Here is a 26,961-nt window from a genome sequence, read left to right as displayed (position 1 = left end):
GTGGAATGACAGTGTCTGGTCATTGTGCAAACAGGGCACTCAAGGTATCCCTCCCTGAAGGTCCACAGGATCAGCTGCCACCAGAAGCTCTGCCCACTATGCTCAGATCATGGAACTCTAGCTACTGGCATTTCCTCAAATTCCATGTGTCAGGAAAAGACAAAAGAGGCCAGGGCCACAGACTCCCCAAAGATCTGGGAGGAGCACAGAACCTGTGGGACTAGGGCAGGGCCATCTTTAAGCTCGAAGCTCCTGAGCTACTGGTACCGCCTGAGGTCTTGAGCAGCAGCCAGAAAGGGGAACAGGTGGGCCTTCTGCTCCAGCTAAAATAAAACCTTAGTCAGCCATAACTAAGCTACTCAAATCCACAGCCTCTCCTGGGCTCATGACCACTGGAGCAGTACAATATCTGTGAAGCCTCTTAACTTTACTGGGCCTCAGTTTCCCCTGGACCCCCACATTGCCTGTGATGGTTGGAATATGCTTGGCCCAGGGAGTGGCACTATTAGGAGATGTGGCCTTTTTGGAGTAGGTGTGTCACTGTGGGTGTGGGCTTAAGACCCTCATGCTAGCTCCCTAGAAGTCAGTCTTCTACTAGCAACTTTCAGACGAAGATGCAGAATTCTCAGCTCTGCCTGCACCATGCCTGCCTGGATGCTGCCATGCTCCCACCTTGATGATAATGGACTGAACCTCTGAACCTGAAAGCCAGCGCCTATTAAATCTTGTCCTTTTTAAGACTTGCTCTGGTCATGGTGTCTGCTCACAACAGTAAAACCATAACTAAGACACTGCCCAAAATGAAAGGCCCTAGCAGGGCTACTATCCAACTAGTACTACTTTCCCAGTAGTAATCTGTTCATGTTTGCTGACTGAAACCATGCCCTGACATGCCCCTAATCCTCTAGGATCCCAAGAAAGGCCAGTGCCTAGGTCAGGTAGGGAGCAGACAGACCCAGGGTGACTGAGTCTTCGGGACAGCCAGGACACTCCAGGGATCCTTGTCATGGTCCCCAGATCTCAAAGGAAAGCATCTCTTAAGCCTTCACAGCCTGCTTGTGGGTGTGAGTGGGACACAGTCTATCACTGGCTATCACAGTCCACAACATTAAGAGGCAGGTAGGTGAGGTGCGTCACCCTGTGGTTCAATCTGGCAACTCTAGAAGAATGCATGCTCTCATTCTTATGAGCCCAGCCTTCAGGGGAACGGATAAGCTGAACTACCGCCACAGGGTGGCATAGAGTTGGTCTCTCTTAACCCTTTTCTCTTGTCATGGTTTGAAAAAAATATTAATCACACACATGGGTGTGTGCACTCGCATGCATGAGCACACACACAAAAACATAGTCTCAGAAAGAGAAGATGACTAAATGTAAACAGTCTGATGGCCACATGCAATTAGCATTTCTCATAAGCAAGCCCCCCCCGGGGGGCCTATCCTTTTGGGATGTTTCCAAACAGAATTGTCATGGTGCCCTCAAAAGGGAGGCAGAATGGGGAGCTGTCCTGAGCAGTGGCCCTGCCCCAGGCTAGGCATCTTCCTAGGTGAGTCTTGAAAATCTTTCAGCAAGAAGCAGCCCTTCTGGCTGAGTCTAAAATCACAGGGAGGAAACATCCAGATGGAAAAGAGATGGTCTAAGCATAGGAAACAGCACAGAGAAGGCAAAAGAACATCACCGTAGGCCAGTGGGAATGTGATTGCTCAAGTATGGCTGGCACACTTTGGGGAATGGTTGGCAGTCAGTAGAAGACGGAGCCAAAGTCAAGCTCTGGGGTATTGGGGATGGGAGTGGAATTCTGCATTAGACCCTAGCATGTGCAAGACCTCGGGATTCATTCCTAACAAAAGCTCTAGCTGTTTCGTTTCTCTTTCTCTGAAGTATGATGTTGAATGTGACAGTGTGCAGGTTAGCATTCTCTTGTTTTCTGGGCAAGCCAATATCTCCCATACTGATCTGACCCTTTCAGGTGTCTGAGCTTGGTTTGTGAACCATGAATCAGATTACAAAGACCCAGTTTGCCATGTAATGAAGTTTGAACTTTGTTATTTGGGCAGTATGGATCAGCTCAAAGGTCACTGCAACTGACAGGGGTGACATAGGCATGAGGGTGACCCCACTGATCACCCTAGGATTAGTGACCCTGGGCCTGTGCCCCAACCAAGTCATTTAGAAGCTTTGTTCTTTTGATGAGAGAATAAGCCTTGGTGTTGTAGAAACAAAGGGGTTACCACTAGGGGGCATACAGGTTAATCAATGAGTTAGGGGTGGGAGGTGCTAGGGTAGATGGAGGAGCAGGAGAGGAAGGCGGGGCCTTCCTGCTGGGAGACCAGGAGGCTCAGGAAATGACCAGAAGGCAGGCCTGGCACTGAGGCCCTGGCTCCCCTTCTGCCCAGGCCACCTGTGAGTAAGATGAGAAGAGTTAAGGACCTGGAGAAGAATGACAGAGACTGGCCAGCTGACAGACAGCACAGGGGACCTGGAATCTGCTCCCTGGTGGCTTGCTATTTTAATCATTCACCTCATTAAGTAATCTTTTCCAGTGGCCTCCACACCTTACAAGCAAGGTTGGACATGGGGCTGACAGGAAGTCATGTGCAGTGCCCCAGAAGTTGACCTTGCTCTGGGCAGGCAGGTGACCTGTCCAATAGTGAAAAATGACACATTGCCAAATGTGGCAGGGCAGGACGGTCAAGGATGTCCTGGCAGGTCATGGTGGAGAGAGTGCTCTACAGTTGACCGGAGTGGAAAGTGACCAACACCAAATTTATGTGAGGCATGGAAGAAGCCAATAATAACCTGAGCGCAGAGTGGACATCACAAGGACATCTGTGTGAAGTGAAGTCACCTGGGTAAGAAGCATTGTGCGTACAAGGGGACAGAGACAGGAAGAGAAGGCTGTGACAGGCTTGGGTTGTGAGGGTTTAAAAGGAGCCTCCAACGCTGCAGCGTTGTCTGAACTAAGCTGAGGTTAGCATGTAAGCCAGTCCCATGGAGTGGTGGTCAGAGTGAGCTGGTGCAGTGGCTGTCACACCTGAGCAAGCCCCAGGACACATACAGGGAGTGCACGGCCACTACACAGATGCTCGGGACACGCTCCAGGGCTTCTGAGTCTGAAGTTCAGGTGCAGGCAGACTCTGAGTGTTTAAAAAGTTCCCAGAGGCACGGAGACTGTCAGGACCACACCTGTAAGCTGAAGGAGAGGGGCTTTGCAACTAGCAGGCTCCGTGGCCACAGGGCCGAGCCTTCTCCAAGGTGCTCATGGTCAAGGTCACCAATGCAGCAAGATGGCTGGGGATAAGACCCTCGCTGGAAGCTCCTGCTGCACTCAGAGATATTTAGGTCATTGCAGGCAGGTCAGTGGCACGCCAGCTCTCCTGCTTTCCAGGGAATGTGGTGACTGAGCACAGGGTATCGACAGGATGTCCCTTTGAGACAGCTGGTCACTTAACAACTCTTATAGGCAACACCTCTTCTTGTCAATGTAGGATCTGAAGGTGCAGAGGCTGTTGACACAGGACACATGGGGCTGATTTAACATACCCTGCATCTTTTTACTTTATTAAAAAATTACATTCATTCAATCATTGTGTGTGTGCACGCATGTGCGCGCGTTCCACTGTGTGGGTCCCAAGAACAGAACTATCAGGTCGGAGGCAAGCACCATTACCTGCTGAGCATCTTGCAGGCCAGACCTTCATCTTTTCTATAACAAGGCCAAGAGGGGAGGAGCCATCCAGCTAGCTGTGACAGAGCTGAGACTCAAACCCAGGGTACATGACCTCAACCACTACTCCTGCCGCCTGTGTTGCCAGCATTCAGTCACCAATAAAGACGGCTGCCAGCCTGGCCACCTGGAGTCTACATCCTGAGCAGGTGTCAATGATTAGATACTTCTGTGCTGGGGCCAGAGCTCCCAGGGTGGAGGGGTCACACATAGCTGTCACCGCCCATACCCAGACTGGGACCTCCCTAGCCCATAATTGTCAGGAAATTTCCTGGTGGGCCAGAAAGAGTGCAGAGCGGGTCCTAGTGACATAGCTTGAGGACACAGCCAGCTCCACAGTCTTAGCCCTTGGCCAGTGGGAGTCAGCCTGTGAACCTACCATTAAGGTGGAGGCCCAGTGGAGGTTCCCATCTGATCAGAGAGCTGAGGCCAGGCAGCTCCACAGTTCTGAGAGACACTGGCTACCCTCCTTATCCCCAGCTCGCAGCTTCCCCAGGGCCTCTGGGCCAAACCAGAGTACGTTTCTGATTAAAACAAAACAAAGCAAAAAAAACCCCAAACACTTCCCCACCTTTGATATCACCCATTCTAGATGCCTTTTCCTCAACCTATGGACCACATGATGTGGCTACAAGATCAGTTATGGCTCTGGCAGAGGGAAAAAATGACAGTGAGTGACGTCAAAGGATCTGGTTCCTAACAAGGCAAGCTGTGCTTCCCGTCAGGGCTCTCGGATAAATGCTGGCAGAAATCCCCTTTTCAGGGATCCAGGCCACCTTCCCGTTGGGGAGCATGGCAGCCAAGAGTGTCAAGTGTAATTAATGTAGAACCATGCGGGCACACTGGCCTGGTTTTGACCCTCTGGCTGGGCCCACCTGTACAGAGGGGGAACTGTTCCAGATAGAATTGCAAGCCAGTTCATGAAAAGGCCCCACCATCATCTCTCAATACTGGGTTGCAGTATAAACAGCTATGGGAAGAGAAGGTATAGCTCTATGAACCTACCCTTGGGTGTGGGACCTAAGTCACACCCAGGAAGCTGGAAGTTTTACCCAGTGCACATAACAAATGGGGGTGGTCTAAGACCCCCAACCTGATAAGTTTAAGGACATCTTTTCTTAACAGAAAGTTAAGAAAACTGTGTACCGGTTGTGGCTCTGCCTGGGTTAATTGCTTCCCTAGACTAAGGACTCCTTGAGAGGTTAGGGCTTCTGCTCAGTTGTCTCTACTTAGTCCTCTGCATATAGAAGCTCGTTTACACAGTCACTGAATGCTTGCAGCTGTCAGAGTTGAATAAAGTGGGCCAATGAGATGGCCCAGCTGGTGGAGGTGCTTGCCTGACAGACTGAGGGGCCTGAGTTCAATCCCAAGGACCCACATGGTGGAAGGAGAAAACCAACCCCCTGGAATCTGTCTTCTGACCTCCACAAGTATGGCATGGCGTGTGTGCAGGCAAGCTCACACACACATAACTAAATATGATTTTAAAATGTGTTGAAAGGAGTTGAACAAGGCAACTGAAACCAGTATTAAAACTCAGTTGGAGAGGAGAATGAAGCAAGGAAGGAGGTGTGGCTTACTCTGTTTATTAAGGTAGGAGAGCACAGTGGCTAGAGTGGCTGTGTCCATCTGGGAAGAACCAGGACGCAGAACATTACTGCTCCTAGGAGGAGAAAGTTTGTTATAGATATGTGGGAGAGCAGAGGCAGGGGCATCTGCGAGAGATGGGCCATGTGGGGAAAGGGGAAGAGGAAGGGAGAGAAGCCAGAGGGACACAGGTACAGCAGCCACAGGGCCAAAGGTATGAAAGGCGTGAGTAACCAAAATGTCTGGATTATATAGGGAAGAGCCTCTGGGGAAGGGCAACCCAGCCCTTGGGCTGGAGACTTCAGGGTAGAGGGCAGGGTATGGGAGGGACTGAGGGATGCTGGGAGACCCAGGAGGCCAGGTCTGCTTTGCTATGTTAAATAGGCACCTCAGCCACTTGTCCCAGGTTTGAAGCCTATCATCTGACAACTGTCCCTTTTTCCTAGGATTGTGATGTGGTCTCCCATGGGTGAAAGGACAAAGAAGAGCTGGGTGCTGGTTTAGCAAAGGATTGCCATTCAGAAAAAGCCGCAGCCCAGGGATTGCTGCTTGTCTGGCGTTCACTTGCTGGGATGTATAGCTTGTCCTTGGCCTTTGCTCTTTCTGAGGCATCCCAGAACCACTAGCTCATAAAAATCACCCCAGCAGGCAACAAGATAGAAGCATACACAGGCAGGGCCAATAAGACAGCTTATTAGGTAAAGGCCCCTCCTACACAAACCTGATGATCTGAGCTCAATCCCTGGAACCCACATGCAAAGAGGAAATCACTTCTGAATGTTGTTCTTTGTCCTGCGCGCGCGCACACACACACACACACACACACACACACACACCATAGCATGTGGCTGTGTGTGCTCACACACATACCAGACACGCAGACGTCAACCACAATAATAAATATATAAAATAAAAACAAGCTACAAAAGGAATTCATGCGTGTAGATCCCATAATAAAATTGATGGGACTGCCTCTGATAAGACAGGGTTGCATCTATCTCAAAGGCCAAAAATCCTTTTGGGTGATCCATGATACTGAGCTGACAACTCCTGGGTAGGCCTCTGTGTGCAGGAGGTTACAGGTTGCTCTTGTATGGTTTTAGTCTAACCAGAGGTCAGGCTGCCTGAGAACAGATGACGGCCCTGCTTTATTCTGAATGCATGGGAGATGAAGAGGAGAGAAACTGGGGGAGAGGGGCCAGAAGAAAGGGAGGGAGCAGGTGGGACTCTGCAGGTCAGGCCCCAAACCCTCTTGTCTGTGCAGATGCTCAGGAGAATTCAAAGACAAATCAAGTATGGAAATGCAAATGGAACAGCAGGACTCTGAGGGCTGCAAAGCAAAGACCTTGACCTGGCCAGCTCCTTCTGCAAGATTCTGAACTCCAGCAAAAAGAAGGTGACACACAGAAAGACGGATGCCATGCTGGATGGAGCAAGCTGCAGGATGTTTGTATGACCCACTGCTGCTCTGCAGTTAGACCTGCGATACCTTCTTCGTCACAGGGCTGGGTGCTGAGTCAGAAGCCTTAGCAGCCTGGCATCCAAGAAACTTGGGATCCATTACTGCTCTCTAACAGGATGCTGAGGCCTGCAGGAGGGGAGTCGGCAGCTCCAATGAGGCACCCAACAGATCGGACACCTCCAGGCCTTGAGCTGAGGAGCACCACTCTCCCCTCAATTACGGCTCCATCCATAAACCTCAGATCTGCAGTCTGTGCGTTCACTTCTGCCCTTCTCATGAGCTCCACAGGCAAAGTGCTCTGGGATGAAAAGCATCCTAGCAATTTGGCCTGAAAAACAAAAGCCCATCAGCTCTCAGTGCTGAACATAAGGTAGCTTGACTTCTCCATCAATCAGCCTGGTAGCAGGGGAATGTCTCCCCCACATTTCCTGTGCTTGTAAGGAGGAAGCCAGGAGCAGGCTGAGGAGCGGAGCACCGGGGAAGGCAGTGAAGGAGCTCACGCCTGCCCACCGGGGTGGCAAGGCTTTCCAAGGACCCCAAACCCTGGGCACCCCAAACCACACTGACCACCTCCTTCAAGATCCTGTCAGATGACATTCTCACCTGCTCCTTCAGAGAGCTCTCTCCAAGGGTACAACTTGGTCCTGTGTTCCTTATAAAGTGTCACATCCTGCTTTTGTGCCTCTAGTCATGCTGGCTTTTTTTTCCCCTGGTAGTGTTCTCCCAATACAGGCCAACTTTGACCCTATTCAAGTGATTGGTCTGCCCCGCTCCCTCCACGAGGCCTCTGTGGGCAGTGGTACAAGGCGGTGCTGGCACCCGTCACAGGCCTGGGTTGGAGCCATAGCTCCCACCTAAATGAGTCACGCAGCACAATTTATCTAATCTTACTTTGGAAAGGAACAATAACAGTGCTTACTTCAAGAACTGGAAGAAGGGACATATTAAATATGATCATGCCTGTCAGTCATCACTCAGCACAGTGCTTGAAACACTGTTGATTTTATGAGGGAAAGACCCCCCACTGTTTAAAAGATCTATTGAGGTTAATTAAATTGGTTTTAGTTATCTACAGCAACTTCCCCTTTCTCCCTTCTTACCCCTCTTCCCTTCTCTCCTCTCTTCTTCCTCCTCCCGTTCCCCTTTCCCCTCCCCTCTCCTTCTCCCTGTCTTCTTGATTTGTTTGGCTGCATATTGATCCTGGACCTGGTGGGGGCTAGAAAACTACTAGGCCACCGAGCTACGGCCCAGGTTCAAGATCAGGGAATAATGATTAAAACAGGAGCTGCCAGTTTTAAAGGCTGTGAATGGAACTCTACCCGACGCTTCAAAACTGGGGGCTCCTATTGCAATCATTACTTCCTGACCGCTTGAATCTTCTCTTGCAAATCCCTACACCACCCCCCCCCCCCAGTCTGTCTCGAATGGCTCAGTGTTGTTCATTATGGTTTTTCGATCTTAGTTTCATTTAATTGCTTGCTGACTGGCTTCCTTTGTTCCCATCCAGAGGGGAGTGGGAGGATGGGTACACTCTGACTGGCTCAGTTCTGTTGCTAAGAACACGGTAGTTGTCTAAGTCAGAGTCTCAGACTTGGCTTATTTATCCAAGAATAGAGAAAGAAAACCTCCCTAATTTAGTTGGGACAATATGCTACAGACCCCACCACACGCATATGTGTGCATATGTGTGCGCGCGCGCACAAACACACACCACACACACACACACACACACACACACACACTGTTTATCTGTTTACCGTATCTGCAAGCACAGTGAAAAACATCTCCCCAGAGTTCACTTGGAAAATTACTCTGAGCACTTTCGGTTCAATGAGGCCTGTGATTATAATCGGCTCTTTCTTAATTCCTAATTGGACCCCTCTGGTTCATACGGCAGGGGCTGCACTGTGCACCCAACCTCACCCAGCGGGGCTGAGGGTGAAAGGTGGGGAGGCTGTGGCCTGGCTGAAGGGATGACAAAGCTCCTCCAAGGACCGTGAGTCTGCCAAACACTGTGCCATCATCCGGGATGCGATCTATCACCAAACACAAGGGCAGTGAAGCTGCCAACTCCCAAGACTCTGCCTAGGCCTCTTGGGTGTCAGCACCATTCAGTTCACACAGAGAATGGGCAGGGAAAGTCTGAAGTCCTGGAGAGACGCCCCTGCCACAGAACTGCAGAGTCAGGTCTTGAGCAGACTTTGTGCTTGCTACCTCCCCAGGCTCGCTCAGTGAAGCAGGTGCCACGAGGCTGCCTCTCAGGCAGGGGGCAGAGTCAACAGGTATGGACAGATGACTGGTAGGCCCCGCATCACCTTGAACTGCAGAGGAGAGCAGTGGTAGCATCAAAGCAGACCAGGATGCCTCAGAAGGGAGGCCGGGGCAGGGTCTGGCAGAGTGTACACAGAGTGTACACAGCCTCCCATGCTGTAGAAGGATCCATACACCGTCAGGACAGACAGTGTATAGACGCCTCTTCCTCTTCGCCAGCTGCCTTCACTGTGCTTTACTTTGCCAGGCTGATGGCTGAGGACGAGAGACAAACACTCTGCCATTCTGTACCTTAATTGGTTTTCTTCTTGCTCTGGCCAAATGCCTGGTGTGCAGCAACTTAACGAGGGAAGAATTTGTTTGGGTTCAGGGTTTCCTGGTACATTCCATCCTGGTGGGGCGGCTGTGGAGACGGGAGGGGGTGGCGGGTGCAGTGGCAGCAGGAGTTATAAGACTGTTTGCTTACATCTCTGTGGACTAGCAAGCAGAGTGTGACTGGACCCAAGGCAGGGTGGGGCTATAAACCTCAAGCCAACTCTCCAGAGACCTAATTCCTCCAGCTAGGGCTCAGCTCCTAAATGTTCTGCAATCAAGAGTCGGGGACAAAGTACTCAATGCACAGTTGTGGGGAAATTTGACATTCAAACCATGGCATTCCCTTAAGCTTAGAGGCCTTCTGAGAAGGCTTGTGCTGCTCTTGTGTTTGCTAGGGAAGGCAGGGATCAGTGTTGTGGGTCTGAGAACACTCCCTCTGGCCGTCAGGAAGAAAGGTCTGCGGAAGCACACTGCCCCCACACATAACCCGCACTTTCCCCTAATGTAAAGGTTGCATTATCTCTAGAGGCTGAAGAGCCAGCCAAACCACTTTCTTTTGACTTTCAAATGTCTTCTGGAATTTAGCTCCTTCCATATTTTATCCTAAGTTATATATGAGAAAAGTAGACAGAGAATTAAGTTTTTCGCAACCATCTCTCATGGCAGAGAACACTGCATCTTCACTGGGTATTGGAGGAGGTCAGTGTGTGGATACAGTCTGAAGTCAGCCCTGGGAGTGATGTGCTCAGGGTGAGCAACCTCAGCAGGGCGACTGTGGAAAGCAGCCTTGGAGCCTACCAAAGATACATTCCCTCATGCTCCGCCTACCAAGGTGTGTGACACACATTCTGGGACACATTGCCAACATCTATTCTCCATGGCAACATGGACACCTATCTGCTCCAGTAACTGCCCATGTAGACTTAGTCACCTAGCAAAATAGCAAACGTGTCAATCCTGGGCTATCAACAAGACTTCTCCATGGAAGGTGGTGGAAGCTTCTTGTTCTAAGGCAGCTTCAGATCTCAGGATGCAGTTTGGGCAGGAAGTGGCTGATAAAGGAAAGAGGTTGGCAGAAGAAGAGAATTCCCAATGGCACAGACCAGGAGGTTCTTGCCTTCTGAGAGGACAATGAGGGGATAAGGTCACTGCTCTTGTATGACATTGTCAGATGAAAAAAAAAAAAGAATGGATAATAGCAGACATTGAGTTAAAAAGCCACGTGCACCACACAGTGCAGACATGAAATAGCTTTCCTCACAACCCTCGGATGCGAACTTATCTCTGCCAGCTGCCTGACTTGACATTCCTTGACTGACTATGCGAGCGCTCTGCCACCATACATAAAAAAGTCTTCCATTCATGATCTGTGTCTTGGAACACCTCATGGTGGGAGAAACATGGGACACAGAGTTAGGAAAGAAATTCACCACCTCCTGTGCCACTTCTGTGTGACAACAGGGAGGTCATTTCATTTCCTCGAATGAATAGTGTACCTACCTAGAAAGCAAAGTTTCATTTCTGTTGCTCTGATAATGTATCCAATAAAGGGCAACTTTGGAAAGAAAGGGTTGTGTTTTTTTTTTTCAGCTTACACTTCTAGCTCAGTGTCCATCATTGTGGGGAAGTCACAGTGGTAGGAGCTTGTGACTTCGTTCACAGTCAGGGGCAGAGAAAGAGAGGCATGGTCACATGCTTGCTTGTTCGTGCTCAGCGCAGTCTCTCCATTCACACTGGTCAGGATTTCCTGCCTAGGGAATGGTGCCACTCACAGTGGGCTGGGTCTTTCCAAGTTAACTAACAATTAAAACAATCCCCTACAGACACGCTCACTGGCTAGTCAAATCCCTTATTGAAACACTTTCCTCAGGTGATTCAAGGTTTTGTCAAGTTGGCAATTAAAGCTAACATCACAGGTACTAACGATCTTGTAGTTGGGAGGATGAAAAGGACATGAGAACTCCTCTGAGACTGCAAATCATAATACAAATTTTGCTTATCAATAAAGCAGGAAGTAGAGCTATGACAAAGCACAGGTTTATAAAAGAGACCTAGGGTTTGGCATTAACTTTCTTCTTCAAGAACAGAACATACACGTGAAGGGTCTGCTGAGGACTAGATGTCCAGACTCTGCCTATGTGGTCACTTCAGCGCCAAACTCCTGCTTCTGTAACCACAGAGTATGAATTTATAGATGTATTTCTACTGCCTACTCTAAGTGTTTTAAACTCCAGAAAACTGATCAGCAATTTTCACATATACACATATAATTTTATCCCATAACTAGTTTGAAAAGTTTTTGCAATTAATAAACCCTAATCAAGCCAAATAAATTATCTGGCCATTGCCCTGCATGTCCATATGATACTGGATAAACATGAACTATCATATTTTAATAGTTATTTTAATATGAATCCCATTTTTAAAAACAGTTTTTACACTAAAACCAAATTTTGATATACTGTAGATTTTCATGATTCTTTTATATTATTTCCTTAATTTCAGATGGACTTTTGTTTGATGCAACCCCACAAGTCAAAAACCAAGCAAAATAATAAGGAGAAAGTGTCTTACTTGGGTATGACAGCACTGTACAAAATCATTCCCTCTAGGTGGATGACCTCTTGCTTGCTGTGATTATATTTTTGAAAGACAGTGTCTGATCTCTAGGGCACTTTATCTGCAATTAAGGCTCTCTACCATTAGGTGGCAGTAGAGTCATGATCATAATTATCCCTGTAAACTATATTCTAGCTAGAGTGGGGGTAAGAATCTGTTTTTCTTTTCTTTTCAAAAGGGATGCTTTGAAAAATGAAAACACACAGTTAGGAGTATCTAAGGAGTCATCTTAGTTAGATGTTCTTAATAGAACAAATATTAAGTAGTTATGGCTTTTAATAACTTAACACTAAATACTTAATCACAATACTTAATACTGTGTGTATGTGTGTGTGTGTGTGTGTGTGTGTGTGTGTGTGTGCATTTTCTCCCATCCCTAACAGATATACAGTTCAACATAAACTCTCTGAGAATTCCTCATCCTGAGTCCCGACACCTGCTTCTGAGTTCCTGGACCCCACACCCATGTTTCTATAAACCTGTCTCCTCCATGGCAAGGGACCATGGGATCGAGCTGTTTGACTGGCAAAGATCCCTTCAGAATGTACTGCCCTGGCTCCTGGGAAGAAGGAAGCAAGGAAGCCACAGGCATCTGAGAGCAGTGAATACAGAGACATTAACATGGAAGAGGAGATGCTAAACTTTAACTAGAAAATGGTGATGTCAGACTCTGGGGTTAGAGGAGGTGGGCAGATTCTTCCTGCTAAGGGTGCTCCTGAGATAGCGACTCTGTTCAGTAGGGTAGCACTGTCAAAGAAGCCCCTTCAGAGATGACACTCAGTGTCAGGTGCTACTCACACTTGTTTTATAAGGGAGTGTGTTTCTCTGCTGCAGAGCACACAGTCAGCCAGAGTCACACAGGTCTCATCTCTAGAAGCAATCAGGGTAAGACAGGGACACAGTGGCTTTGGCCTTGAGGGCACATGTAGCTTTAATGGCCTGGGCTCCTGTGGGCCATCTCTTACCCATCCCAGTGGGGACCATATTTTTTTCCCACTATCCTGACTTTGCAGAAAAAAAAATGCCTTTTAGCAATCCAAGTGATAACACCACACCTCGTCCTGGTCTCAGGGCTAACTGTGTCTTGCTTTTTGACTATTTGCATTCTTCTAGTCACAGTTTCATGGGTGAGAGGGACCAGTTATGCAATAATTTATTCTGTACAAACTGATTGATGGGCCAGTGAGATGGCTCAGTGGGTTATTGTGCATGCTGCCAGGCCCGGCTGCCAGAGTTCAGGCCCCAGACACACATGGTGGAAGTAGAGACCAACTCTCACAAGTTGCCCTTTGACCTCCACATGCATGTCATTGCACATGTGAGGGCTCTCTCTCTCTTTCTCTCTCTTTCTCTTTCTCTCTCTCTCTCATACACACACACACACACACACACACACATACAAGTAAAATTTTTAAAATGAAGTATAACAAAAGGAGTTAAGACTGTTTTAAACTTCAAGTGCATTATCCCAATATCTGCTATGTGTGTTTTTGTATAGGTTTCTGTGTGTCTGTGTGTATATGTGCATATGTGTATATTTAAGTGTGTATGCAGGCTTGGATACAAGTGCATTTATGTGTGTATGGAATCCAGAAGTCAACTCTGGTTATCTTTCTCTATGGCGGTGGTGACCTTAGCTTTTGAGACAGGGTCTCATGGAGAAACTCTAGGTCATCCACTGACTACGCTGGCTGGCCAGCGAGCTCCAGGACTGGCATGTCTCTCTGCCTCTCAGTGCTAGGGTTCCAGACTCACGTCACCATGTTTGATTTTACATGGGTGGTGGGGTCATACTCGGGTTTCTCATGCTTGCAGGACAGGAATGTTACCCCGGAGCCGTCTCCCCAGTCCTCACTGCTGATTTGAGCATGGATTTGAACAAAGGGCTTTTAGAGTTGGGAAGGATCTGTGGGGTTCTGTGTCTCCCTCCCATGGCTGTATGGCAGGTGGCTGCTCCTTGGCTGCCTGGCGCTGCTCTTTGAGACCCTTGCTTCTCTGTAGGCCGGAGGGTGCTATTGTCAGGCAATTCTGCTTACATCCTGAGGGCCAGCTCTAGCTCACACAAGTCTTCCTTATCTCCTGGATTAGAGAGCACCCCTTTTCTGTCCCTTGTAATAAGCAAGCACACCTGTCTAGTCCCCTAGACTGAGAGAGCGCAGCCCCTGTCTTTGAACAGCCTAGCTCAGGCTTGGATCAGTCAACCTTGGTGTTTTCTTGGTGAATGTTTCCTCAACTTCCCTCCTTTCTCAGCTTGATGACCCTTCCTTGTTGGCAGTGGGTGTCAGGCAGACGGTTTCCAGGGATCTATGCCCTAGTCTGGTGGGGGCCATCAGTACTGGAGACAGAGCCATGGGGCATCTCCATAGAGCTCTGTGGCCCCTGGGTCCCAGTGTTTCCTCAGTTACTCTGGCAGCTGTGACTAAGGTGAAGCAGTGTCCTGTGCATGCACTGGCCCATTGCTTAGCAGGGTAAGAATAAACTGAGTTATGTTACTTCAAAGAGAAAAGCATCCAACATACCCAGTGTGGTGTCTAGCACATGGGCATCCTCTTGATAGAGGGAGTCCGAGTGCTCGCTGCCTTGACTAGTCAGACATAGGCTCTCAGAGGTGGGACTCCAGGCCCAGGGCCTTAGGTCTGTGAGTCAATGCAGCCCCTGTTAGCAAGGCATCAGGTGGTCACACATGGATGTTGTTTGGGACCCACAGAGGAGGAAGGTAAGCTGTTCACCTCAAGGGGCCACAAGAGGGACAGACAGAGCAGCACTTAAGACCATAGATTGCAGGGAGGGGAGAGGGTCCTGATCCTTGCTGGGCCTGGGAGGCAGCTTTTACAGGGGTCTACCTCATCTAGGCAACCTGAAACAAATAACAACTCCACTTACGGTGCAGCCCACATCAAAGCCTGGCTAAGCTGGAGGTTTCTGGACTAGAGAAGGTTGGAGAGTTTAGTTAAGTGAGTCAGTGTCCCCTGCTAGTGACTCACGGAGAGTTCCAGCCTCAAGAGGTCTGGCCTCTGATCATCCAGGGTCCTGCCTGGGCTTTCTCTGAACTGATCAGCTCAGACGGCCACACCCATGGTACAGCTCCAAACAGCAGGCAGGCATCTTGGGTATAGATTTTGAGTGCTGTGCTTCCTCAGCCCACTCAGACTTCACACTTTCCCCCAACCTGCTTTTGCCTGGAACAGTTTCTCAGAAAGGAGCATGAAGCCTCCTTTCTTTCTCTTTCAGAATAAACCATTCCTCTAGAACCATCTGCTCTGAAAATCCATCCAGATATGTCAGTGGCTCTTCCTCTGGGACCACAGACCAATATCACAAGTCCCCAGTGTCCCCTAAGCCCTGCAGGTATATGTGTGTCCATTCTTTTTTTTTAAATTTTTTGAAGATGTATTTATTTCATTTTATGTGCATGGGTGTTTTGCCTGCATGTATGTCTGTGCGCTGTGTATGCACAGGAGGTTAGAAGACAGCATTGGATTCCCCGGAATTGGAGTTGTAGATGTTCTATAGATTATTGGAATCTAACTCGGGTCCTCTGGAAAAAAAAAGTGCTCTTAACTGCTGAGCTATTTCTCTAGCCCCTGTTCATTCTTGCCTGACCTGAAGGCTGCTACAGGTTGATATTAGGAACTGAAGGGGTGCGGTGTGTAGAGGTGCAAGCTTTTAATCCCAGCTGAAGAGGTTGAGATAGCCTGGGGTTATGGTAGGAAGCACGTCTCTAGGACCTGTAGAATTGATCTAGGCCTATGGACCTGCACTGCTCCGTAGATCCAGGCAAGGAAGACGTTAATATTCTCAGTCTATAAGTAGCTCCTGCGGCTGCAGATAAAATTAAATGGCATGGCTATTTTGGTAGAAAGTCAGGTAAAAAAAAAAAAAAGCTGAAAAATAAGCTCTCTGTCAAATGCCAATCCCCACCCCCCACCCGCCACACACACCCTGTTCTTTTTTTATGCCCATTTGGTATTTGTTTTTAATTCTGGCTGATTGTCAATTTTAAAACCTGATGCATAGCGTGGCTTGCTATTCCGGAGGCGTTATTTTAAGATAAAACAATGTAAATTCTGCCTTGGGATGGCAGATGGCTGGCAGTTCGCTGTTTGGCAATGCAACTGGTATGGTATGTTGAGGATTGAGAGCAGCAGGTACAGGGCTCAATTCGAAACCGCCACAGATGCTCAGAGGGAGCGGGGGAGGGGCACAAGCTGGTCAGGAAATTAAGAACGGTACTGGGAGCTCAGAGGGGGGAAAGATGGTAACTAGCTGAAAGTTTGCTTCTTCTGGGCTCATCCTAACTCTTTTTCTTTGTCTTTGGTTGCTTTGTGGAGATTCAGAAAGGCCCTTAGAGGTCAAGAACTGGGAAATGCTTCTAATTTTGCTTCCGATCAGTCTGTTGGGTAAGGCTTGGGCTTCTTGAGGAAACTTGAAAAGCAAGGGCCAAGGAGATAAAGGAGATCTGAATGTGTTATTCCACAGAGTCATGCAAGTGGTGGCATCAAGCAGGGAGCCTGAACCTAGTGCAGACGCTGTAGGGAGGACGGACCAGAGTCTGAGGAGGACACAGAGCTTTGCCAAAAGGTAGCTTCTCATCTGATAATCCTCACCACAAAGTCTTCCCTGTCACCTTCACTGTGGGACCAGAGAGTGCACAAGTGCTGACCTGGAGAGGAAAGAGGTCAGAGGAGATCCATTCAGAGTGAAGACATCTGAAGCCTTTTTTAAAAGGTTACTCACCCACAGCCTTCCCTTAGAATGTCAAAAAGGCTCAAGAAGCAAACTCCTCTGTGTGATTGTGTGTGTGATTTTTTGTATGTGTGTATGTGTGATTGTGTGTGAGAGAGAATATGTGAGTATGTTGCCTGTGTATGCTTGGGTGTATGTGTGAGTGTGTGTGTGACTGTATGTGATTGTGTAATTGTGTATGAGAGTGATTGTGTATGTGACTGTATGTGATTGTATGTGTGTGATTGTGTTTTTGTGTCGTGTGAGTGATCGTGTAAGTGACTGTGTGAGTATGTGAGAGTGATTGTGTGATTATGTGTGGCTGTGTATGTGAGACTTTGTATGATTGTGTGCATGTTTGATTGTATTCATTTCAGTGTGTGTGATTGTGTGTGTTGTGTATGTGATTCAAACTATTTAAAATATTTTTCTTAATCTTAGAGTGCTGGGAACACACAGGGCTGCTTTTGCTGATGACCCCCTGGGTAATGCCTGGAACAATGTCACTATGAGGCTGCTGAAGCCCAGCACAGCTGAGGCCAAAGGACCTGGCTTGGATGATGTAACTCCACAGAAAGAATCCTTCCTAACCTAACCTAACCTAACCTAACCTAACCTAACCTAACCTAACCTAACAAACAAAATTCAGAGTGCCATGATCCTAAAGCGTCACTGTATTCACTACACAGGTGAATTCAGCAAAAGCCCCTTCCCCTTCCCTTTCTGCTGTCTTGGAAAAAACAAGCTAATCAAAATTTAAATTCACAGGCTGCTCTGGACCCTGAGTGATGAGCAACTGCTCTGTGAGTCTTTAGACAATTCAGGGCTGCGTGCTGTCTGCTCAGCTGAGCGTGGCCAGGATGCCATCCACACACAGGCTCTCACCCTCAGGTGAGTGAAGAGTCTAGTCCTCTCAGCAAACCTTCAGTAGCTAGGGTCCCTAGGGACAAAGAGATGACTTTGCTTTGGTTCCCGCCCTAAAGACCTGCAATGTGTCTGCATATAGTCTTGTCAAGTTGTGGCCTAGTAGGGTCTGGGCAAAAGAGACGCTGAAGGGGCTGAGGAGCTCTGAGCTCCCAGCTCCTCTGGGAGGGGCTGTGCCCATGCAGGTGGTTTCAGGCTCTTCCCCTCCTGACCTATTTATTGCTCTGGTGAGGAACACAGCGTCTGTGATCTTACCTCTTTGTCTTATGGTCCAGAGCAGAACACCCGATTGCTATATTCCCTGGGCTATGGGCCAGAGGAAGGCTGGACCAGACATCTCCCACCAGAAGATGAATGGGAGCTTCTAGAGCTGTGGGAGTCTGCAGGAGGCTGTAAATGGTAGGAGGGGGGCAGTTCTGTGGGAACATCCTGCTGGTTTTGGCCCCACCCAACCATGAAAACCACATCAGTGAGCTCCTGGCAAGGATTCCCGGATGTCTTGTGAGTGCTCTTAACACCAAATGGATCAAAGATAAAAATTTTCCCCAAGATGCTGCAGAAACAGCATGGCCTTCTGTTGTTGCATGGTGACATTTTAAGTGTGTAGGGAGGGACGGCCGGGGTGGGAACCAGAACCCACAGGAGGTGGGGGCGGGTGGGAGAGGGGACTGTGGTTAGAAACAGACAAGGAAAGACAGAGGCCAGGAGGGCTCCAGGACCAGCAGGCATAAACTCATCTAGTTTTTGCAGAAACACTTTGCAAGAGGGACCCTATCTGAGTCCACCCTCCCCTCTGGGAATGGTGGGGAGAAAGGGGGAGAGCTGCTCTGAGAGTGCTGGACTCTAAGTGGATGGCATGGCCAGGGTCAGGGCTGTACAAAGAGCCAGGGATGGAAAACACTTGGTGCAAGACTAACCAGGGAGGGGAAGGGGTCTCTTCTCATCACCCTCACTGCTAATGAGCTGGAACCACTTTGGGGTTTGGGTTTCTTTGTTCACAGTGTGCCTGTGGGTATTTCATATTTCCTTAACTGGCTGTCAAGCATGTCCTTAGCAGCATGGGGGAGAGGGGGTGATGCTCATCTAGGAAGCAAGCATCACAGAGCTTCACTTTGGCAGTGGGTAGCACATTCAGGGGTGGGAATGCTTCCAATTAAAGGCAGTTACTTATTTTCATTGTGCCAGGCATAGCTACAGACACAATTATTATCAGAGTAATCTTGTGGCGACATGGTTACGGTGGGATTTTTATACCCACGTTACAGGTAAGAAAACTGAGGCTCGGAAAACTTAACTGATTCATCCAAGTCTCAGAGAAAGGTAGACCAAAGCTAGAATGGAAACCTCAGCTCTTTTCATCTCCCAAGTCAAGCATTTTTACGCTTCCTGGGAACAAAGGAGTTCAGCAAAATGAAACTCTAGTTGGATGGAAGCTGGAAAGAAAGTACAGCGCTCCTGTGCAGGAAGTTACTTCCTCCAGGAAATGAAGAAGAGGGAAGTGACAGGAAGGTAAAAAGCACATGGAAGAGTGACACTCGTATGCTTAAGGTATTAAATGTATGCCAGAGACCTATGCTTCACATGACAAAATTCAGACTTAACAGAATAGGTTTTAAAAAAACATTATTCATTACTATAATGTGCATGTGCACTGTGCATGCGTGTGCATGTGTGTGTGCGTGTGTGTGTGTGTGTGTGTGTGTGTGTGTGTGTATACACTCAAGCACGTATGCCGCTGTGTGTGTGGAGGTCAGAAGACAACTTTGTGGGATCCGGTACTGAGTTCTGATGCCATGCTTGCTTAGCAAGCACTTTACCCACTGAGTCTGCCCACCAGCACTGAAAAGATGTTCTCGTGAGAGTTCCTCTCTGTAGGCAGCTGAGCACGGCAGGCACATTTAAACAAATGGCCTAATGTAGATGCCTCACTGGGAGCTGTGAGGAAGGCCGAGGGTTCCTGAGCAGGCAGGGTGTGATCGGTGGAGTCTCTCAGGAGCAGTTTTGACTTCTAGTCTGAGTTTCCAGTCCTGAAGACCCTTGTGAGATGAAAGGACAGGCTGGGGCCTTTCCCAGTACCCAAAGATGCCTGCCTTCCTGCTGGGGGAGAGTCAGAGTCGACGGCATCATTTCTTCATCCCGCTCTCCACCACCAGTATGTAAAGGCAAGTTAGAGATTCAAACTTGGAAAAGAAACAGGGCTCTAGGTTCCAGGCGCAAGCCTCAGAAGCATAGTTTTAATGAACTTTAGACACGGACTCCCAAGCTGTTGGCCAGATCGGGGCTAGGAAGCTATTAATGTGGCTCACAATGTCGACAGGAAGCCCTGGCTGCTCTCTGCTCTGTCGTCCCCAGCACTGTACCTTTCAAAAGGCCTGTTATCCGAGGGAAGGTAGCAAATGTCTTTTGAATTATGTCTTCAAGAAACAATACTTTTCCGCTCATTAAATGTGGGGGTGGTAAGACGTGACTGTGAGCTGTGAGCCTCGGAGGACAAAGGCAGAGGCCACCAGGGTGTTGCTTGGCTCTATTAGCTGGGCAAGGCTGTTTATTGGGTTGAGAACTGCTTTATAATTAGGGAGTGAAGCAAAGGCACAGATAAGTGGCTACTGGAGAAAGTACTAGAACAGACAGAGGCAGGAGAGCCAACAGGCTGACCCGACCCCTTATCTCCGCATCAGGGAGGTTAGAGAGCAAGCTATCTCCCCTCAACAGGTAGCAGAGAGCCCCCACCCCAACATCCTAGAGGTGGCCTCCTGCTAGAAGAAGCCTGGATCCTGTGTTCTGCCACCTAAATGAACAGCTATTCTCCTGGGGGAAAAGACACATTGTCAAAGCTTTGTGCCAGTTTGTGCTGGCTTTGTGTCACACACAGGACACTATATGAGTTATTGCTGGACAACCATGGCAAAGTCTGTCACCAACAGTTTAAAAATCTCACTGGAGGCAATGGGGGGGGGGGTGGTTCTGAGCAGATGGCAGCTAGCTGAGGAATTGCCCAAAGTCCACAGTAAAAGCACACCAAGAAGTTAAACTCGAAATCCACAACCAAACTTGGGGACAGGATACCAACAACGTGCATGCCAATGAACAAGGCCCATGTCATGAGACGTTGGGCAGCCAGTCATGTCGGGAGGGGGGAGCAGAGGGAAGCCGTAGGCCGAGGGGGAACAGCATCAACACATCCATGGATTTTGTTGACAAGCATGAGAGGGGCAAATCCAGCCAAGGCTGTGAGGAGTGGTCTCCACCCAGCCATGCAGTCAACACAGAAAATTCCTACTGGGCCGCCAGAAACTACAGAGGACAAGCCTAAGGCCAAAGGACTAGGAAGGAGGCTCCCAAAAGCAAGCCACCACATGGCTTTCAGACTCCGTGAAACAGTAGAAGGGACCCAAGGTCAGAAAAGTCAGGTGAAGTCACTCTTCTAAAACATTAGGAGACTGACCTTTATATAAAACTCCAGGTCTGAAAAAGGGCCTGAGTCTGAGACCTCCCTCTATCTTGGGAGAACCTGAGGAAGTGGGAGAAGGGGACTCTCTGTGGTGGTTGATACGCAGGTCAAATCCCAGACAAAGCTAACTCAAAGAAACGGAAAACTAGGTTATAGGAGGGCTTCCTTAAAAATCACAAAGGCATGCCAAAAATCAATCAATCAAAATCTTAGAATATTGTTTTCTCAGGACACAAATGCTTTAAGAACATGATGTATGGCCTGAAGTTACATTTTGGGATAATTTTAGAATTTTAAGGAATATAAAAGCTGATATGTACAATGGTGGTGTACAAGAATGGAAAGTGAAAGACAGATGTTTAAAAACAATTTGGGGGGTGGGGGCAGGACTGAGACAGGCCCTGTGCAGTCCAGGCTGGCCTTGAAGTCACTCTGCAGCTGGTCCTCTTGCCTCCCCTTGCTGAGTGCTAGATTTGCAGGTGGGTACTATCATGTCTGTTTCATGTGGTGCTGGAGCTTAAACTCAGGGATTTGCGTGTGCCAGACAAGCCCTTGACCAACTGAGCCACTGCCTTGGGATATACAGTTTCAAAAGTAAAAAAGAAATATGGAAAATGATAGAGATGTTCTTTGAGAAAAAGCTGCATCCTAGAAACTGGCAAAGAAGAAACAAGTGACATAGAATAGGAGCTGTTCCTATTCAAGGGGGAAAAAAACAAAGAAAGAAAATCGTCAACATGCTTGATAAGGTGGCTTCCCTCACATTAAAGGAGGTTTAAAATGGCATATTGAAAACACATGGCATGTTTCAGACCATCAACCCAGAGTGACCAGTACCAGTATGTGATCTAGAAAAACTCCAGGAGTGAAATCAGAGTATAAGATCCCCTGGGCATGTAGGCTAAAAGAGCACATGATTTGTAAAGTAAAGGAGATTAAGTTATCATGTGCTTTTGGATAGCAGTATTTCATGCTAGCAGAGCTTGGATTATTTTCTTACATTTTTTTTAAATATTCAATATACTCACAGAAAAGGAAGTGTGGGCAGGTTTTATACCCAGCAAAACTGCCTTCCAGTAAGGGCACACACCGTGAGCACCATACAAGAACTTCAGAGAACATCATTTCCATGAGGTGAGCTTTTGCTGGGAATCTACTAGGAAATTAGTCTCAGACAGCTGGAACAATGATGGGGCATCACATAAGGACAGAAGGTGAGTGTTAACTACAGCCCCACCTGTAGGACCAAGACTGGAGACCTACAAGGGGGAGATACAATGTGTGTAGACTCTATGGTCTGCTACTACTGACACAATGCAACCGTGGGACATGGGAGGAGGGAGGATAAGAGCATCGGACACGTTGAGGTACTGTCAGTGTTGTCCTAGATGGTGCCAAGACTGTTACTGTTATTCTGAAATGATTGTGATAATCATGGAATGTTGAGGTACTGTCAGTGTTGTCCTAGATGGTGCCAAGACTGCTACTGTTATTCTGAAATGATTGTGATAATCATGGAATGTTCCCATTCTCTGTGTGTGTGTGTTTTTTTCAAACAAGGATTCTTGATTTTGAACAAAAAGAGGTACAGATGAGATATAAGAAAAGAGATACGGATGAGACATACAATTAGTTGAGTGAAAACTGTAGGGCTTGGAATCTGAAGTACCAGTTTGAATTCACAAAGTATTTGACACTTCTCCTTATTCACACTTCACATATGTATGCTCTAAAATCCAGGCAAAAAAGGAGTAATGACCAATCTGGTAGCCTAAGCATCCTTTGTCAAAGGGTTGGGTCAGGGTCTAGTTGTGTGGACTGTGAGACAATCAACACATTAAATTGCCAACTAAGGTTGGTTTATCTGGACTGCCTGTCTCTGAACCCATCCTTCTCTGTGGGTAGGGACTACTTGCTCCAGGCTTCCCAGCTATGTGAAGGGGTTTCAGGTCAAGGCAAAGGCTCAGTAGTCTGGACTGCTGGGCCCATCTTGACTGTAGGACTGTAAAGGGTCTTGGCTTCTGTTAGCTTCGATGTGAACAGGCCATTTCTTCAAATGTGAGAATCAGGTTTCTCAGTTGCTGAGACCCTAGGATCCAGCTCCTATGGAAAGAAGCCATGACTAGTTATGGTCAATTTCCAAGGGTTCTCTACTGTCCTGCTTTGAACCTCAGCTGTGTGATGGCTGGGCCTTCTTGGTGTAGGCCCTTAGCTTTAATGGACTCCTTCCCATATCTATTGTGGAAGCCCTTCCAAGACCTTCTTATCTCAGAATCTTCTTTCTGCAACTGGAGTACAACCACCAAGAATCCAAGAGCAGCCTGGTTGCCTGACTCTACAGCAACTATGCCACACTGCTGAGGCCTCCAGTCCTTCATGTATTAAAGAGTTGATAGGCCAGGCTATCCCTGCACCCTGTCTCTGCCACAGCATGCCATTGTTTTCTGTTTCTTAACATAATTAAGAACCAAGGACTCAGGGCTTCTAGATGTGGTAATGGCCTTAGCTGGGAGCAACTTCCCATAACTTTCTATGCTCTGGCTCAGGAATTGATAACCGGAGGAGGGGCAGTGTGGTTGGTGCACACTCTATCTCCCAGTGTCTCTGACTTGACTTCCTTCCTCCCCTTCTCCGTCCTTTCATGGCCAGCCTCTTCTCAGTGAGAGGGAGAGACTCTCTCTCATGTGCACATGTGCTGAGCAGAGAGGAGCGATGGAGGGAAAGAGCATCTGGAGGAAGAATCCTGGCAACACAGACAATGAAGGAGACCAACGCAACCCTGCCCTGAAAGAAGTAAAGATGTCTGTGCCACCGTGACGGCAGTGCATGGGGGAGGAAATGCAGACAACCCAAAGAACATGTGATGCTGGACTGGTTAAAACCACGGCATAGCTATTTAACAGACACTATGCTTTATAATGCAGCAATAACAACAACACAATAAAATAACATTTAAATGATGCAAGATATTGTGGTTTCTTGAAAGAGAAATGTTCCCCATAGGTTCCTATATTTGAGCATTTGGTCCTCAGTTGGTGGCACTCTTTGGAGATGCTTAGGAGCGGTGGCCTTGCTGGAGGAAGGGTGCCGCTGGAGGCAGGGTTTTGACACCGTGATACTTCTGGTTTTCACTCTCTGCTTTGTGCTTGCTGCCAAAGATAGGAACTCTCAGCTCCTGCTACTTACTGCCATGCTTCCGTCCTACCATGATGAACTCTAACCCCTTGACATAATCCATAATAGACTCTTTCTTGTTTCCTTAGTCACAGTGTTTCATCAGCAATAGAAAAGTAACTGCTACAGATAGTAATAAGTATTGATCTATGAAAAGTTACATTATAAAACAGAATGTCTGCTATAGTCGGCCTTGTTGCTTAAGGTGTTAGCAGCACCCATACAAAAATAATTAAGATAGGGTTGTGAGATGGTGCAGTAGTCAACCATGCCTATGCAAGGCCTGGTGACCTAGGACCCACATGGTAGAAGAAGAGAAACAGACCTCTACAAGTTGTCCTGACATCCAGATGTGCTTTATGTGGCTTATATACCCCCTATCTCACCCTACCCCAGAGACAGACAGACAGACAGACAGACAGACAGACACACACACACACACACACACACATAGACATACAAATATTATTAGCAAAAGTTTTTTATTCTCTTCTTGCTGCTTATCTCTATTTTCCTTAATAGACATTAATTCCTCGGGGGGGGGGGGCAAGAATGAAAACATGATCCTGTTCTTCCAGAAAACGTAAGAATTCACTGCCCCCACCCTTAATGTGCCCTGAGTATGGGTGTTTATTTTGTGCTATGCAGTGGATTTTGCAAACAGTGTGGGTTCCACTAACTTAAAGTCCAACTGTGTGGTAACTCAACTTGAGATTCAGCAAGACTTCAGTGAGCCAACTTCTCTGCAGAGTAAGAGGCGAGACCTCGTGCATGCAAGAGTACGCTCATTAAGGGCTTCAAAGCAAAAGAATACGATGTGTGTAGAGGCCTGAGCTAGCTAAAGAAAGACACACGAAACAAGGTGGAGTATTCCTGCATATTCACCGCATCTACAAATGCTAACCCACAGACAGCAGCTGGGGCTGGGGTGGCTGCAACAAGGTGCAATATGGCAGCATCCTGCACTGAGAAATGCATTCTGGGACAGGCTAACACAGCGTTAGAACTCACCCTCACCGTGGTGGCTCTCCTCCTTCTACTTTGGGATATTTTTCTATACACCAACGGCCCTGTTTCCTTTCAGAAGAAGGCTGTTTGCAGCTTGAAAGCATTTCGCTTCATTGTTTAATCTTTGTAGTTTTGAAATACAAATTTTCCTACACATTACATGGAAAATATCTATTTCTCTGCATTATTGTCCTGTGTAGGGTTCAAAAGAGTTTTTGAAGTGGAAGACTCTTGATGTGCTTAGCATCACAGAACGTAGAAGGTGAAGGGCAGTGAGTGGGAGTGGAAAACAATGGAGGGAGAGAGAGACAATACGATTCTAATCTTCTCAAAGTCATTGTCTCCCACAAACATGTCCAGGTTTCTAATGTGGAGCTGTACTTGAAAGGTGTGGCCTGGGCTATCCACAGAAATCACACGGAAGCACAGAAGGCTCTGGTATCCTACTCTCCAGGGCTGACTCCTGACACAAGAACACAAGTCCTCCATTCCAAAGCTAGGCAGCACAGCCTCTGAGGAAACGACAAGAAGACCCCCATTCACTCCATCTCTGGGGCCTCTCCCGGGCCCTCCGGGAAAGAGTGTGGCAGCCATCCGCAACAGCAGCAGCAGCGATTCAGCCCAGCTCTAGTCAAAGTGCTGAACAGAAAGCGTGCTGCTTCTGGAGGGGTTTTTCTTGGGCAAGACCCCAAGAAGCTGACTTTAATCACAAAGCTGACTCTTTGCAGAAGGCAGTTCCATCTCCCAAGATTGTCCCGGAGTGTGGCAGCTACCTTGAATATGACTTTGCTCTGAAGTCTTTGTCTCACAGTGAAAATGTGTGCACGCATAAGCGTGCTCTGGCTGTGGTCCACAGTGACAGAGAAATGCAGAGAAAGGAACTGTCGCGCGCTCTCCTCCTCCCGCCCACACGGAGATGGAAATGGGCGAAGTGACTTCGCCAGCCAGCGGAAGCACACCCCAAAGACAGTTCAGATGGCCGTGAGGAGAAAGCATCGTGGCCTGCCAGCTGAGCAGTGTGGAAGGCTCTGATGCACGGCGCAGCAGAGCTGATTTTTAAAAATAAAAGAAAAAGATAGCCGAGGCCTCTTCCTCCCTCTGGTTGCTATCGACTCTCCAAAACGCTGGGTCTGGCGCGCTTTCTGATCCCTAGAGCTTGATGCACGTTTGGTTCACAGACTGCAGTGTGTCTGCACCAGATGGCCTTGAGTTAATGAACACAAACTCATCACTTTTGCTCACCAGGGAAATGTGCAGCTCAATCTGATTTGTACTCCACAACTAAAAATATTTGAGTATTTTTAGGGAGCATTTTACCGAGACAAAATGGCACTTCAGGAAAGCATTCAAAACAAGGGACCAAGCAGCAAATTGCAACCGTGATCTTCTATGCATTGAGCTGACTCCTCGGACCATGTGTACACCAAAATTAACTTATAGCCGCGGGCTGTAAGTTGAACATCACAGTGGCCTCATTTTGCCCTGTCCCCACCCCTGTCTCTAGCTCCAGTGTTTTGCTGCATGCTGAACTTGTGGTCCCCAAAGCCACAGGATAGAACTCATTTCAGATGCTAGATCTGTTCATTTGTATACTGGGGACTTGCTTTTCATGGTGTCTGTGGTGCACAGGCATGCACATGCACAGTTCTTATGCATGTTTGTAATGTTTTCTTATTTGTATGTTTTTACACATAACAA

General features: G+C 47.9%; 1 protein-coding gene and 1 long non-coding RNA gene across 5 annotated transcripts in view; one reads left to right on the top strand and one right to left on the bottom strand.

The window, feature by feature from the left end:
- Msra (methionine sulfoxide reductase A) overlaps positions 1–26,961 on the bottom strand; it is a 317,918-nt gene that overhangs the window by 32,747 nt on the left and 258,210 nt on the right. The gene's annotated exons all lie outside the window — the stretch shown is intronic.
- LOC127691413 (uncharacterized) lies at positions 16,431–18,184 on the top strand. The gene is made up of 4 exons (XR_007979260.1): positions 16,431–16,562; positions 17,148–17,268; positions 17,475–17,597; positions 17,906–18,184. It is a non-coding gene; the product is annotated as an uncharacterized LOC127691413 (long non-coding RNA).

The sequence above is a fragment of the Apodemus sylvaticus genome, chromosome 8 (genome assembly GCF_947179515.1).
Source record: "Apodemus sylvaticus chromosome 8, mApoSyl1.1, whole genome shotgun sequence".
Lineage (NCBI taxonomy): Eukaryota > Metazoa > Chordata > Mammalia > Rodentia > Muridae > Apodemus > Apodemus sylvaticus.
Note: the sequence above shows the minus strand (reverse complement) of the source record. Positions and strands in the feature narration are given on the sequence as shown.